The 14,152-nt window shown below is 43.1% G+C and overlaps 1 non-coding gene across 1 annotated transcript; it reads left to right on the top strand.

Moving 5' to 3' along the window:
• The first annotated feature begins 13,777 nt into the window (after window positions 1-13,777).
• Window positions 13,778-13,896, top strand: LOC146854215 (5S ribosomal RNA). Its single transcript, XR_014958932.1, has one exon. It is a non-coding gene; the product is annotated as a 5S ribosomal RNA (ribosomal RNA).
• Window positions 13,897-14,152: the final 256 nt, after the last annotated feature.

Consider the following 14,152-nt stretch of genomic DNA (forward strand, 5'->3'; position numbering starts at 1 on the left):
ATCCCAGAAGTTACCTACAAAATCAATTATGCTCCCCTCAAATGTCACCGGGATTACATCTGGAGGAAGCAAAATTTGGTTTTTCCATTGATTTTCATAGTTTTCAATAGAAATGATTGTGATCTTAGCACATGAGTCTACGGATAAATCTGTCGGTTTGTTTTCAGTTAGTAAATGGATGCACGGATCTTCACACCTTTTGACTAGATCATTACAGCAATCCTTTTCTAGATCTACAAGCAGAGCTTTTTAAGTATGAATATGGATAAAACTAAGATTATGATTTCTGGTAAAAAGTGCCCAACTTGAAATAGGCACTTCATGCCAAACGAATAGTGACGGTAAATGCTTCTGAATATATAGGGCTACTTTTATGAATTTAAAATGGGAGTAACACAGAATACTGTAAAGACCAAAGAACTATTGCAAGCAGGATCCCTTGTAAAATGTAATCATACCTATGGGGTGTTGTAATTATAGTGTCACAAGAATACCCCCACATATTGAGGGTACAAAAAATGAGAGAAACAGGACATAATGGTGTCCAGAGCAATAGGGTATTGTCCAGGATCATGAACACAGAGGCGCGAGTACAGTGCCTTTACAGCACTATGTTTGCTTTTTGTGATAGTAGTGGTATTTGGGAGAAAACAAACGTAGCTAGGCCTCCCGTTTCTCTCATTCACCTACCCATGAATATGTGGGGGTATCATTATGATACAAAACGAGCGGCGGATCAGCTGTGGGAATTTATGTGTTACATAAGGCCCATAAAGTGATGAATTGGATATAAGCACCCATCCCAGACCAAGACAGGTAACAGTACATTTTACATAATGGTTTCACATGGCAGGTTCTTTTTCTCCTAAAGTTTCTAAATAAATGTAACCCTGTGAAAATTATTCTACAGTATCACAAACTTGCTGGGAAAAAATCCAGTCCAGCGAAAGGATATGCATTACCTCTCTGGTACAGCAAATTAGTAATTTCATAGCCAATTTGGGAATTCTTTGAGGAATTGAACCCCACAATTACACCTCATGGTGCCATCAATTATCTTCACTCTCAATACATTAGGTAGTTCAGGCCTCTTTCCCTATACCACTAATTTGTCTGATCTGATGCTGCGCCCAGAAAATATTAAGATATCTTTTGGGTGTAATCCAGTGTTCTGGAAAAGAAAAGTGGTATTCTTATACTCTTTAAATACCAGATGTTTCATATATTGTGTCCTCATTGATTGTCCGAATTAGTTAAAAGCCCCCAAAAAATGTAAAACCAGTTTTTTCATAAATATTATATAGGCTCGTGAATAGAGGAAATCACATTTTTTTTAATGGAAATATCCATTGCTTGGTTTTTAAGAGACATTAAGGGCCACATGCATCAAAGGAAAAACCGGTCGCAAAACGGGAGAGTCTCAGAATCTGCCCCTTTGTGATCTTTATTTTTGCATTTGGGATGCATCATTCCAAATGTAAAAAATCGCAATTTAAGTAATCGCAAAATTGTGATTACTGTAATTGCGATTGCATTTAAGGAATCACAATTTGCGATTCCTTAAATGCAATGCAATAAAGTAAAAATAAATGCGATTTCGCAATTAAGAATCGCAATTTACCATCAAATGAATGGTGGTGGTAAATTGCGACACACACATGCCCTTGGAGCATGTGTGTGCGCAACATGGGTGCACATCACAATTTCAGAGGTGCAACAGGGTGTCCTTTTGGCACCCTTGCACCCTTGAAATAGCATGTGCAATTTGCGAGTACCTAATGGGTACTCGCAAATTGCGCATGCAATTCCCATTGATCCCTATGGGCCTATGGGCCTTTAGGCCCATAGGAATGAATGGGAAACAATTCCTTAATTGTGACTCGCAATTTGCGAGTTGCAATCAAGGAATTTTAAGGAATCGCATATTTTGTACGAATCCTACATGCATTGCATTTTGCAATTTCTAAATAGCGAATCGGTAAAATTCGCTATTTAGAAATCGCAAAATGGGCTTGATGCATGTGCCCCTAAATGTATTGACTTTCCCTGACCTCAGTTTTTATGATTTTTAAACCCGAACTGTGTAATGTTGCATTTTATTGCAGATGGAAACCTACTGTTTCTATAAATTGTACTGTAATTGGTTGTGTTTTTTGAACAAATGTCCCAATAAACTTATGTCACAAATGTCTTTCAAAGCCTAGTCTCTCAGTGTTGTACTCAGAGAGGGCACAATGCTCACATTTGGTTATGGTGACTCTAAATCGCTCACAATGGCACATCACTTAAAATAAGTGGAAGAACCAATGGTCATGGGGCATTCTCCAGACGATTATGACAGTGATGAGGTAGAATGAGCTCCCACAAAAACAGAGTAGTGTGACAATCATTTTGCTTGTGGAACTCAACAATCACCCAGCAGAGGTTATCATTTATAAAAAAAAAGTACATTTTAAGATCTTGTCCGAAATGAGAAAGTAAGGGAGCAAGCCTTATCTCTGGCTGTGCACACACTCATCCACTTATCCATGAATTGACTCATCTGCCGACTCATTCATCAGAGACCACCCACCAATTCACACACTCACTCACCCACTCATTCATCCATACACCCACAAACATTCACCTATTCATCAGTCCATCCCTTCATCCAGCCACTCACACACCAATCTAGATCCAAAAAGCCATCCTTCCAGCCTGACACCAACCCAGTTTACCATCTGTCCATCCAGTTATCCACTCACAAACACAGACTAACCTAAAAAAGACTTGCACCCAGCTCTAACACCTGGTTGGCATGGCTCATCCTTTTTTGACAGATGTCTCCTGCTTAGAATAGCTTGCCAGGCTTGGCTCAATTAAAGTCTTAGGGCCTGATTTAGACAAGTTGCATGGTAATTTCTTGTTATTTCTTCGGTATTCCGTACACATTTTTTAAAAGAATGAAATATGTAAATAATAAAAAATACTCTGTAGGGCACTATTTTTGTGAAATATAGTGTATTACGATATTTTTTTAAAACTTTTTACATCTATTATTTTATTACTCGTTTTTAAGTACTGCTGTACCTACTTGGTAGTACTGCATTGCCCTGTGATATTTTCTTAAAATATATAGAAACTATATATAATTTTTCTCTGCCTGTTACCACTTAATCAAGTGATAATGGGTAAGGAGAATTGACCTATATCCACACCCCCAACCCACGACACAGGGAAAATGGCCTTAAAAACAACATGGCTGCCTTGCAGCCATTAGTCAATCACATAATGCCTTGTTATCGCTAGGTAAAGCAGTACCTTAGCGTAACGATGCAAAATTACTGCAACAACAGTTATCAGTATGTTAACATATCTAATAAGTTAAAAAATACTTACCCTACTTACCTGTACTATCCAAAATAATTATCTACACACTATAATGGATACTCCTGCTAAATTTCATTCAAATCCGTTAAGCCATTTTCATGCTATGCATGAGTACAAAACCTATGAAAAATGCATTGGGGCCAAGGCGCGTTTTGAGACCCCTCTTTTTTCTGCGCACCCCGTTGCATTCTGCAGCACACATAGAAAGAGGAAAAAGCCTCTTGTGATTATTTTTGTACAAAAAGGTTTCCCTTCCTGTAAAAAAATAATAATCCCCGCAACGCAGAAACCCTTGCACCATGGTGCAAAGGTGCCTGCGATGGCGCAAGGCAGCCCATTGTGCGCCTGCGCATGGGAAAAGGACAGGAATGCGCCAGTGGCATAACGAAAGTTGAAAGGGCCCCCCTGCAAGGTACACAGAGGGGCCCCGCTCCGGATTTTATCCGGAGCTCTCCGGTGTGAGTACAGTGCTGAGGGGCCCCCCTGCTGCTCGGGGGCCCCCTCCACTGCAGTGGATGCGGGGGCCTGTGGTACGCCCCTGCAATGTGCCATATCTGATAGATACCGTGCATTCCTGCTCTTTTCTTTTGTGGTAGGGAAGCACAGCAGTAAGGCCTGCTGCACTCCTGCTGCGCTGGCAAAAACTCATAAATGAGGCCCTGAATTCACACCCCCCCCCCACCGAGCTGGGGAAAGCTTGACTTACTGCATCGCTGTGAACTGGAAGCTGCTCCAATTGCTAAGGAGAGCTGCAATATCACCATGAAGCTTGCTATGTGAGGGCTTTTCAGACAAAAAAGCCGATTTACTAAAAAGCTAAATGAAAATCAGTGGATTTGCATTCCAGGAACAAATATAAGACGTTCAGCACCAAATTGAACAAAACTGTCAGTGAGGGTGGGAAATACTTTTCATTATTATGTAAAAAATTTATATATGAACATTAATATGTAACATATTATTTATTTAGTTATAAGCTAAAAAGAAAAAAATTGAATGCATTTTCATAGGAATTTTATGTCAAATCAACTTTACAGTTGTAAATCTTGTTGTTGGCGGCTCCACCTCTTGACTTGAAATGGTGGATACACGTAATTTTACACCTTGGTGTAAATCTACACTCAGAAATGGTGAGTGAAAAAGTGTAGTTACACCTGAGTGTAGTAGTAAATATACATGTGAGTTTACACCTTGGTGTAAATCTACACTCAGAAATGGTGAGTGAAAAAGTGTAGTTACACCTGAGTGTAGTGTTAAATATACATGTGAGTAAATATGCACATGAATATTTACCTTTCTGAATAGGCCCCATGTCTCTCAATTTGCTCGATGAAGAATTCTGAAGCAAGATTTAACTCAGTGTCTCGGTATTTGAACAGCTTTGCAGAGCTTTAATTCGTAATGGCGCCCGCTGTCCAAATCAACGCTATATTTTTATTTTTATAGCTTTTGTTTTTCATTAAAGGGAGGGGTGGATTGGATCTTGTGCACCGGAAGCGACAGCTGCATGCACAGTAAGTAGGAACTTTATGTGCTGATTCTAGGTCAGCTGGAGAGCCACTGCTTGTCCAGCCAAGGAGATAAATGAACAGGAAATGACTGCATTTCATACAACTGAACGTCTTCTAGTTCGGGAGAAGCATTAAAGAGATGTATTTATACATTAGCAGTTTTACTGAGCGCAGGCGAGGTCTGATGGGTGACTAAGTACTTCACAAAGAAGTGAATTCCCAGTTGTAGCTTACATGACTGAGAGGTATTTATACTACACTTTCAGATGGGGGAGCGAAATATGATGAGTAGCATAGTAGATTTAAATAACTGAGGCAAAATACCAATGACATACAAAACACGCAAGACCAAATCTGTAAGAATACAGACATATATGGATCTTACTTTTAGGGGTGTTAGCAGTAGCTTTAGAGAGGGGTTTTTCAAATAACAGTTCATAGCACATACATGTTCCTGCAATAAGCGGAAGTGCTATTGGAACAAAAGGTATTTGAGCTCATTTTTAAACCTTTTTTTAAAAAAAAGTTGTCCTGTTGGCTGGTAGAATAGGAAAGGACAGAGAAAAATTGATTCAATGTGTTTTCATTTTCTTGAAAGAAGGGATTTCAAGAAAAAGGGTGGCAGCTCCTAAATTGTCATTTTTACCTCTAACATTTTAAAAGGTAACGTGTTTTGGAGAGTTCGAGTTAATGCATCGAGTCAGGTTACAGGTGCTACAGTAGTTCATCCAGTCCTGTTTTTTTTCTTTGCATCTTGTATACCTTCATCCCTAATATGAAAGGTAAATTACAAGTACCAATTACAAGTACCAGAATGCAAGGTCTAAAAGGGGTTGATGGGCTGCCTACTTGGGATGTCCCGATGAAAGAAGAGCCTGGTGAAACTCCCCACTCTGCTTTTGCAACGCGATTAGTTAAAGAGACAATATTTTCAAAAGACATCGGGGCATATTATCAAGAACGGCGTTAAAATTATCGCCGCTTTAGCGGCAGGAAACTGCCGCTAAAGCGGCGATAAGGGGCTTGATAATATGCCCTTGAGAAATCCAATAGAAGCCCATGTTTTGGTGTGAACCTGGGCTTCTATTGGAATTCTCAAGGGCTTGTTATATTTTCGCTGCAGTTTCCTGCCGCTAAAGCGGCGACTATTTTAACGCCGATAATGATAATATGCCCCCTCCTCTTTCTCTTGTTGGAATCTTGTGGAGTACATGAAAAGCGCTGCCCTTCGCCGCATGGTCGACTTGAAAGGTCAAGACTTTTGAGTCATTGCCCAACAGAGTTCCATTCAGGGTGTTTCTTGCTTCTGGTCTGTCATTAAGGACTCAGTAAAAAGGATTTGCTGATTGGTTATCACTAGGGAAGGCTTACTTTGGGGGTTTCATTAGGGGAGATGTACTGTGGAAGTCTCATTGCTATGGACCCTTCCCAGACGTGTTTCCAAGCGAACAACCACACTGAATCCACGCTGTTAGCAGTGTTAGGCGATATCATGTCAGTAGTTGATCGGTGGGGCTTCAGCCCTGATCCTACTGGACCTGTAGCTGTCAGCAGCGTTTGATACTGTCTCTCATAGATAGCTGATAGTCAGACTTCTCTTATATTATCATGCTCTCAGGTGGCTAAGCTCCTTTTTATTGAAATGAACACACAGACTGTAGCCGGGTGCTTGCATATCCCACCCTTTTATGTCTAATTGTGGAGTCCCCCAAAGCTCCTCATTGAGCCCCACTCTTTTTAATATTTATGTGGCCCCATTGGCTCAGATTATCAGGAATTGGGGTTTTGAGGCTACGTCCTATGCCGATGATACCCAGGTACTGATATCACTGGGGGAGGATCACAATGTGACTCCTTGTAATTTATCGAAGTAGCAGATTAGATGGCAAAGCATTGTCTAAAGCTCAATGCAGAGAAGACAGAGATCCTGCTGTTTGGGGGTGCACATCTGATTTGAGATGCCTCCTGGTGGCCAGAGATACTAGAGGACATGCCGAGGCCCAACAAAATCAGCAAAAAACCTACGAGTCATTACTGATGACCAACGTTCCATGCAAGAGTATGTCAGGGCTACATGTGGTAAATGCTTTGGCACCCTCAAGCTGCTGAGAAGAATGTTAAATGGATTCCAACAGCCTGCCAAAAAGCCAAACCTCAGGCCCTAATAACAAGTAGACTGGACTAAGGTAACGCATTACCTGTTGGAATGGCTGATTCCCTCTTCACAAGATTGCAGGTGATTCAAAATGCTGCTGTCAAGTGAATCTGTAACACAGACAGGTTTGGTACCGCTTCAGCCTGCTTAGCGTCCTTGCAGTGGCTGTCGATATGAAAGAGGGCAAACTTTAAACTATTATGCATAAAGTTTTGCACAATGAAGGCTCTGAGATACTGCAAGACAGAGTGGAATTGTATAAACCACCTTGAGATCTATATGGCCCTAGCTAAAATCAAGCAAATAACGAAAGTGAGAACTGGGGAGAAAAAATGAAATTTTACTACTATCACCTAATAAGACCTGCTCCTTGTCTAGGATATAAAAAGGTATTGGCACTGATAGCACTTCCTGCTAATAGCAAGCAAAAGACCAACATTGCCAACGATACCCCCAACAGGGAGAGCAGGTGGGCCATAACTACTGGGATGAGGAAGGAAGAACAGGAGTAATGAATATTACCAGGAAGTAATCTCAACATTACCTCCTTACTCAGCCCATTACTTACTTGTCGAGGGTGTGCCGAAGAATTATGCATCTGTTGCGATCATCCAACCTGAACAAAAACCATACTGAAAATTCAAAGTAATGCTATAAAGCGCGAATAATCACCCGTAAGGGTCTCTAGGCGCTTTGGGCTGTCGGGAAGATTAAGCAAGCTATTGCCTAGAGTCACATGGTGCTGGGCTAATCTGCCGCCAGCGCCGGGGATCGAACCGTGATCCCCAGATTCCGGAGTCAGTCGCCCTGGCTGCGGCACCACACCTCTTCCTACTCACACCTTTATTCCAGCATATCCTGAAAAATTAACGCTCATATAAGTTTCATAAATGCCAATTACATCCAATATGTACTGGAAAATTCAACGTAGAGTGGGAAGCCCAAGCAGCAGAAACATGTAAATATGTAAAATGGGGGCAGTACTAACAAAACCATGGGGCCGCCATCCTGCCAGTATATTGACCATGAATGCTACCAGGAAGAGACAATTTGGTTTGAGCATCCACCCAGAGTTAACAGGACTCATGAACGGATACAGGAATGGAAAGAAAAACTCGAAGAACTTCAAGGTATTACAGAGTTTTTTGTTTTTATAGCTCCTTATTAGAATTGTGATATGTAGTTGTACAGAGTGTAGTATCGAAACAGTAACGTTTGCGGCAAAGAGAACTTTTCAGATTTCAAAATGATGACCATGAGGCTAAGGAAATATCGAAATAATAAATGTTAACAAAAGAAAAAAAAGTTAACAAGTCCTGTACAGTGTCCTCTAACGCTTCGAAGAAAGTAGAAAAGAAGAATACTAGATAATTACCACAGATGAGAAGCGCACCTCACCATTCCCAATCAGCAATATCTAGCGGTGACATGTGGGCACCACCTGAGCACCCATTCAACCAGCACTATGTGCTGGACCTGCTGGCACAGCTGATCACACCTCTGTTATCATAAATCCATCACTTGGTGTCCTACCTTAGGTCTGTGGACACTACTCAGCGCCATGGTTTGGTGTGAGTGTGGTGAGAATTTGCCAAATAGTTCTTACCGGGCAATCATCAGATGGGCCCATTCCTTGTGGGCTCTGCCCTTTCCCATCTCTGTATATATTCTGATTCATTTGCCAATCTCAGCATTAGCCCATTTATTTGCATCTCTTAGCCACAATTTTACATCAGGCAACCTTGTCGCCTTCCATAACATTGCTATTCATCTTTATACTTGAGTATTAAGGCTAAATCTATTGAGGGTGCAACCGGGGCAGAAACATGTTGACCTCTCTAAGAGGGTTGAACTAACCCCATTCTCTTTTACCCCTACCACTGAGGACTCAATAAAAGCTGCAATATCCACCAATAGTTTTAACCTCTGGCCTGTACCTATTCCCCTCTGGAACCTGACTCTTTGTCCCAGTACCCCGCGGCGCTCATCAGAAAGCACCCATCCTGTACCCAACTTCCCAGTGACACAATTGTAAAGTTTCTCTTAGTACCCATGCGCTGTCCTCATCACTTGACACTATGGATCCACACACTTCAACACTTGATCCCTTGACCCTGTTTACTCTGAACACAGAGATCCAATCTTCCTCCTGTGTGGCGGCTGGTGCATCACCTCGCACCCAGAACACCAACATTGGTCCAGTGAGCTCTCCTCCTTATAATGCATTGACGATTTCCCAAATTTCAGAGATTGTTTGCTTTATCCCGCTGCCATTTGACAGTCACCGAGCCACAGCCCGGCAGATATCTATTTGATGAGCCTAGACAGAAGCAGATCTCCGTCTTCTAACTTTATTGGACTAATTTTGTCTGTTCGTGATGTTGAGGACCGGGAGCCATTCTGACACTATTTGTTGTGCTGGCTTTCACAAGTTTATTTCACTTCATGCGCTTTGTTATTTTTCTTTGCTTTTATTAAATTGTTTTAAGGCTAGTATCTTTAGTATGTATGCATGTTTATGGCGCAAACCCAGCCAAAGTCAGCGGAACATGCACAGGATTAAAGGGAAGCTTACAATCAGTAGAAGAAGCTGAGTTGTGGGCTGTTAATGCATTATGATGTATAGCTCTTTAAAGACGTGAGTCCTCAAATCTTTTCTAATTTGGAGCAGCGTTGGGGCGGTCCTGATGGGGTGTGGGTCCAGATCTTGGGTGCATGGATAGAAAATACCTGTTGTCTTTTTTTTACATACACTTTTTAACCTGCAGTCTGGTGGCGCCCTTGCTGCGGGTGTGCCTAGAACTACCAGAGCTGGTGAACTTGTCTGCAAGATCAGTGGGAGTGGTGCTCACAGCGGCATTGCAAATGATGCAGTTGGTTTTGAAGATGATGAGGGCTGGCAAGGGGAGCCAATGGAGTTCCATCAGGATGGGGGCGATGTGATCATATTTCTTCAGGCCCTGGATGAGACATACTGCGGTGTGTGGGATGCCTCTAATGTGTGCTAGTGTGGACTCTGGAAGAGCATGGAGGAGTATTTTTTGTAAATTTGTTTTATTTTCTCAGTAAAAGCATTGTGATTGAAGTTGCCAACATGTACTGGGAACACCTTAACTTCCATTTGCTCTTCAGTTACCCACTCATATTTCACTTTCTTTTGTTGTTGTTCCTATTGCTGTGGCATCATTCCTGCCTGATCCCGATGAAGGGGATGAAGGCCTTTATTGAATCCAAGTCAAGCCCCTCTTCACCACTGGCGTAACGAAACTCGAGGGGGCCTCCCTGCAAGGCACCTGGAGGGGCCCCCCTCTGGGTTCAATCAGGAGCTCTGTCGACAGAGTGCTGTGCTGAGAGGGCCCTGCTGAAACGTGGGCCCCCCCCCGCACCGCAGGGGCCTGTGTTATGCCCCTGCTCTTCACCTGTTTATGGTCGGCTGGGGTCATGGACCAAAGCCCAGAAAGGCTGCTCTTCATGACCACCAACTGGAGCCTGCTCTTTGACACAGCTCAGAGTTTATGTGAGTAGTAAGCTCCCCCTGGGTGCTCTGGGGAGAGGCATCAAGTGGAGCTGCCTCCCCACGCTCTTCAGGTGGGTTTATGCGGCTCAAGGGTCACTGCGTGGGTGACTATTGAGAGTTTCTCCAGTTGGGGCTGCGCTGTTTCAATTAAGGCTGAGGGTGACGTTGGTGGGGTCCTCTTTCCTCAGCGTTGCTGGAAGGGTTACCTGTAAAGAGGTACAATTTGAATCCCCCCCCTCCCTTTTCCTTGATTTGCTAAGATGGGTGTTAGGTAATGGTTGGTTAGCTTCCACGGTACAGGTGCTTAGGACAGAGGGCCAGACATGTTTGTTTTTACTGTAATAATATGGTCACTAATGAACAAGCACAATCACAGTGGGCAGGTTGGTAAGGCTCGAAGTCTGTTTGGGCAGGTTAAGCCTCTGTTATTTTCATTCAGACATGTCAGTACTGGGTTTCACAGTCTGTTACACTTATGGGCCTATCCCTTAAAATCACATGCTGTCTTCATGGCCAAGCAGTTGCCAAAGTCTCTGGAGCCATAAATCCAGTGTTAGTATCATAGCACTGCCTTCTTTTTCTCCATGGTTCAGTACAGTCGTTAGGTTGCCGCTACCAGAATCCATCAGATGTTCGAAGCTGGGTTACTATCTATATATCTACCTTCAGTTTGGGATATATTTGGAAGCACGCAACCCCAGCACCCCTTGATCTTAGGGCAATCCCAGAATTGTAACCATTTTCTACATTGTCCCCAGCAGTTCATAGGGACTGTCTTGACTATTTTTGGGGTGGTTGGGCGGGAGTGCAGAGCCATTGATACAGAATCTTGTCGAGTGTTTCTCGCACCTGTGTCCCTGCACTGCAAAGTTGTTTTCCCATGTTTTTATTTCATCCCCCTACGTGTATTCGAATGGGCTATTAAGGTATTTTTCCTATTGTTTGTGGTATCTGAAACATGCTTGAGGGGTCAGGTATTAAGAACTGCATATATTCTGGACACCTGGAGTTGTGTTGCTGTTAAGGTTTGTAGTAATTTTTCGAAACATGTGAGTGACCTTGTGGCACTCTCCTTTTTGTGAGGCTGCTTGACCCAGTGCTTAATTTGCAGGTAGGTATAGCTCTGTAGGGCAGGATTGTGATAGGTGGCCATAATGTTCTCAAAGGGGCGAATTTTCCATTATGGTGAAGATCGCAAAGCCTCAAACAGCTGTGTAGCGTCCCCATCTGGAAGGGACCTATAGCTAACCCGAGAAAGAAATCTGAGTTTCCTATAATGGGCATCACTGGAGATGGGTATGTGGTGAGGCCTTTGTGTCTAACCAAGTAGTCCAGGTCTCTACTGATAGTCTGGTTATCGGGGAGTCATATAAGTTTCAGCACAATTTCCTCTTTGTGATCCAGAACACTTCCTCAGGCAGTGGTGTATACAACAATATATCTTGTCTGTTTTACCACAGAGCCACTCAATCCCATTGCACAACTGATTGGCTTCGCAATAGTGAGGTAGGTCTGGCTCCTTGTCTGGATTTTCTGTGCAATTGCAGCTTTTTTCTCCCTTTCAGACACGAGAATTGCAGAGGTCTTGTAACTGTGAGATTTCACCTCGGGAGAGGGGAAGTGGTAGGACCTGAAACATATATGGCATCTTGGGCAGAGCCATCATTTTGACTGATGCGATTCTTCCCATCAATGACAAGGAGTGGTGGCGCCAGGAGTTTCAGTGTGTTCTAGTCTTCTTCAGAGACATTTTAAAGTTGCTTTAGGGACAATCATAGAAAGTGGGAGACAGGAAGTTTCCTAGGTAATTTCAATCTTTTAGTGTCCATCTGAATGGGGTCTCTGTAAGACCAGCTTTGGCCCCCATCAAAATTATTCCTTCCAAATTGCACACATTGATTTGGAAACCAGCGAAAGAGAAATGTTCCTCTAGTAAATCTACTTTCGTAGGGATTGTCTGGGTGCAGTGAGTGACAGAAAGGTATCGTCTACAAAGGGCAAAGCTTTAAATGTCAGAAATCAATCCTTTTAATTTGCGCATGTTCTCTTATCATTTCCAGCAATAGTTCCAATCATATTGCAAAGAGCAGCCCTGTCTTGTACCTCTTGGGATCTCCACACTAGAGGATGTTTTGCCATTCACTGGTATTCTGGGCGAGCATGCAGTGAAGAGTGACTCAACCCAGACTCTAAACCTATTGCCAAACGACAACCTAAAGAGTGCCGCGTTCTTTATGCTCCAATCTACCCTGTTGAACACTTTCTCCACATCCAAGGACAGCAATATAGCTTCCTTATGACATTTAGGTGCCAAATTTACTGGTAGTCTTGCTATTTGATCTGGTTGGGATGATGTCCGTCCGTCTGTCTGGCATGTATGAAGAGTGGCAATATCTCTTCCGAGCAGTACACCAGTATCTTGATGAAGATCTTAGTGTCTGCGCTCAACAGGGAGATTGGGTGATAAGAGGTGCACAAAGTGGGGCCCTTGCCTGGCTTTGCTATCAAGGCGATCATTGGTTAAGCCATAAGGCAGACAAGCCCCTGGGATTGATCTAGCCCATTGAAGACAGCTGCAAAGATCTGAGATATCAGAGTCACACATTGCTTATAAAACGCTGGCGACGTAGCCATCTGAGCCAGGGGAGTTACCCACTTTCTGGGGTTTAATCACTGTGATAACTACTGTGACCGATTATGGCTCATTCAGGTGCTTTGTCTCTAGTGTGGCTATGGTGGGCAGGGAGACTCAATTCAGATAGGATTTTAATATTGCTGGGTCAGTCACCGAGTTCATACACAGCCTCTAATAGTATGCATGGAATGCTTGCAGTTTGCCCTCATTGGTTGTTTGAATCTCTCCCTCCACACTCCTGATTTCTTCACTATTTCTTTACACTTGTTCTGCTCGGAGGTTTGCCAGCAAGGCATCTACATTTTGTCCCTGTTTGTGAAAGAAAGGCACCAGCTCTAGACAGAATATACTTGCTTTGTTTTTTCCAAGGGAGAGTAGCTGCCCCCTCACAGAGGTAAGCGGTTGCCCAAACTTCCTGGATTGGGTTGATTTGTGTTTGTGTTCCAGACTTACAAATTCTCCTGAGGGTTTTCAAGGGTGACCTCGTCATACTGCAGAAGTGACTCGCCTTCTGAATAAATACCTCTCTCACAACTACTTTTAGGCCATCTCACACTACCCTCGGGTGAGCTCTCTGTTGTGCTAAATGTGCCCACAGCCATATCACTCTGAAAGCACCTGATCTCGTCTGATCTCAGAAGTTAAGCAGGGTCGGGCCTGGTAAGTACCTGGATGGGAGACCGCCTGGGAATGCCAGGTGCTGTAGGATAAATGTGTCCTGTATTGTTTAGCAGATATAATGAAGGACAACTGTGTCCTTTAAGAGACAGCCATTTAGGTGCTTTGCCTCTTCAACTCTCAGCACTGACCTGTGCTCTGTCAGGATGCGGTCAATGTTTGCGTAGAGTTGGTGGGATGCTGAGATGTGAGAGTAGTTTATCGCGAGCAGGTGTCTGTGATGCCACAAATCAGCAAAGTCAAGGTTGTTGAGCAATGTTTTGCTAGTGTCTGATAGAACTGGTGTC

This window comes from Triturus cristatus, chromosome 4_1 (genome assembly GCF_964204655.1).
Source record: "Triturus cristatus chromosome 4_1, aTriCri1.1, whole genome shotgun sequence".
Classification (NCBI taxonomy): domain Eukaryota; kingdom Metazoa; phylum Chordata; class Amphibia; order Caudata; family Salamandridae; genus Triturus; species Triturus cristatus.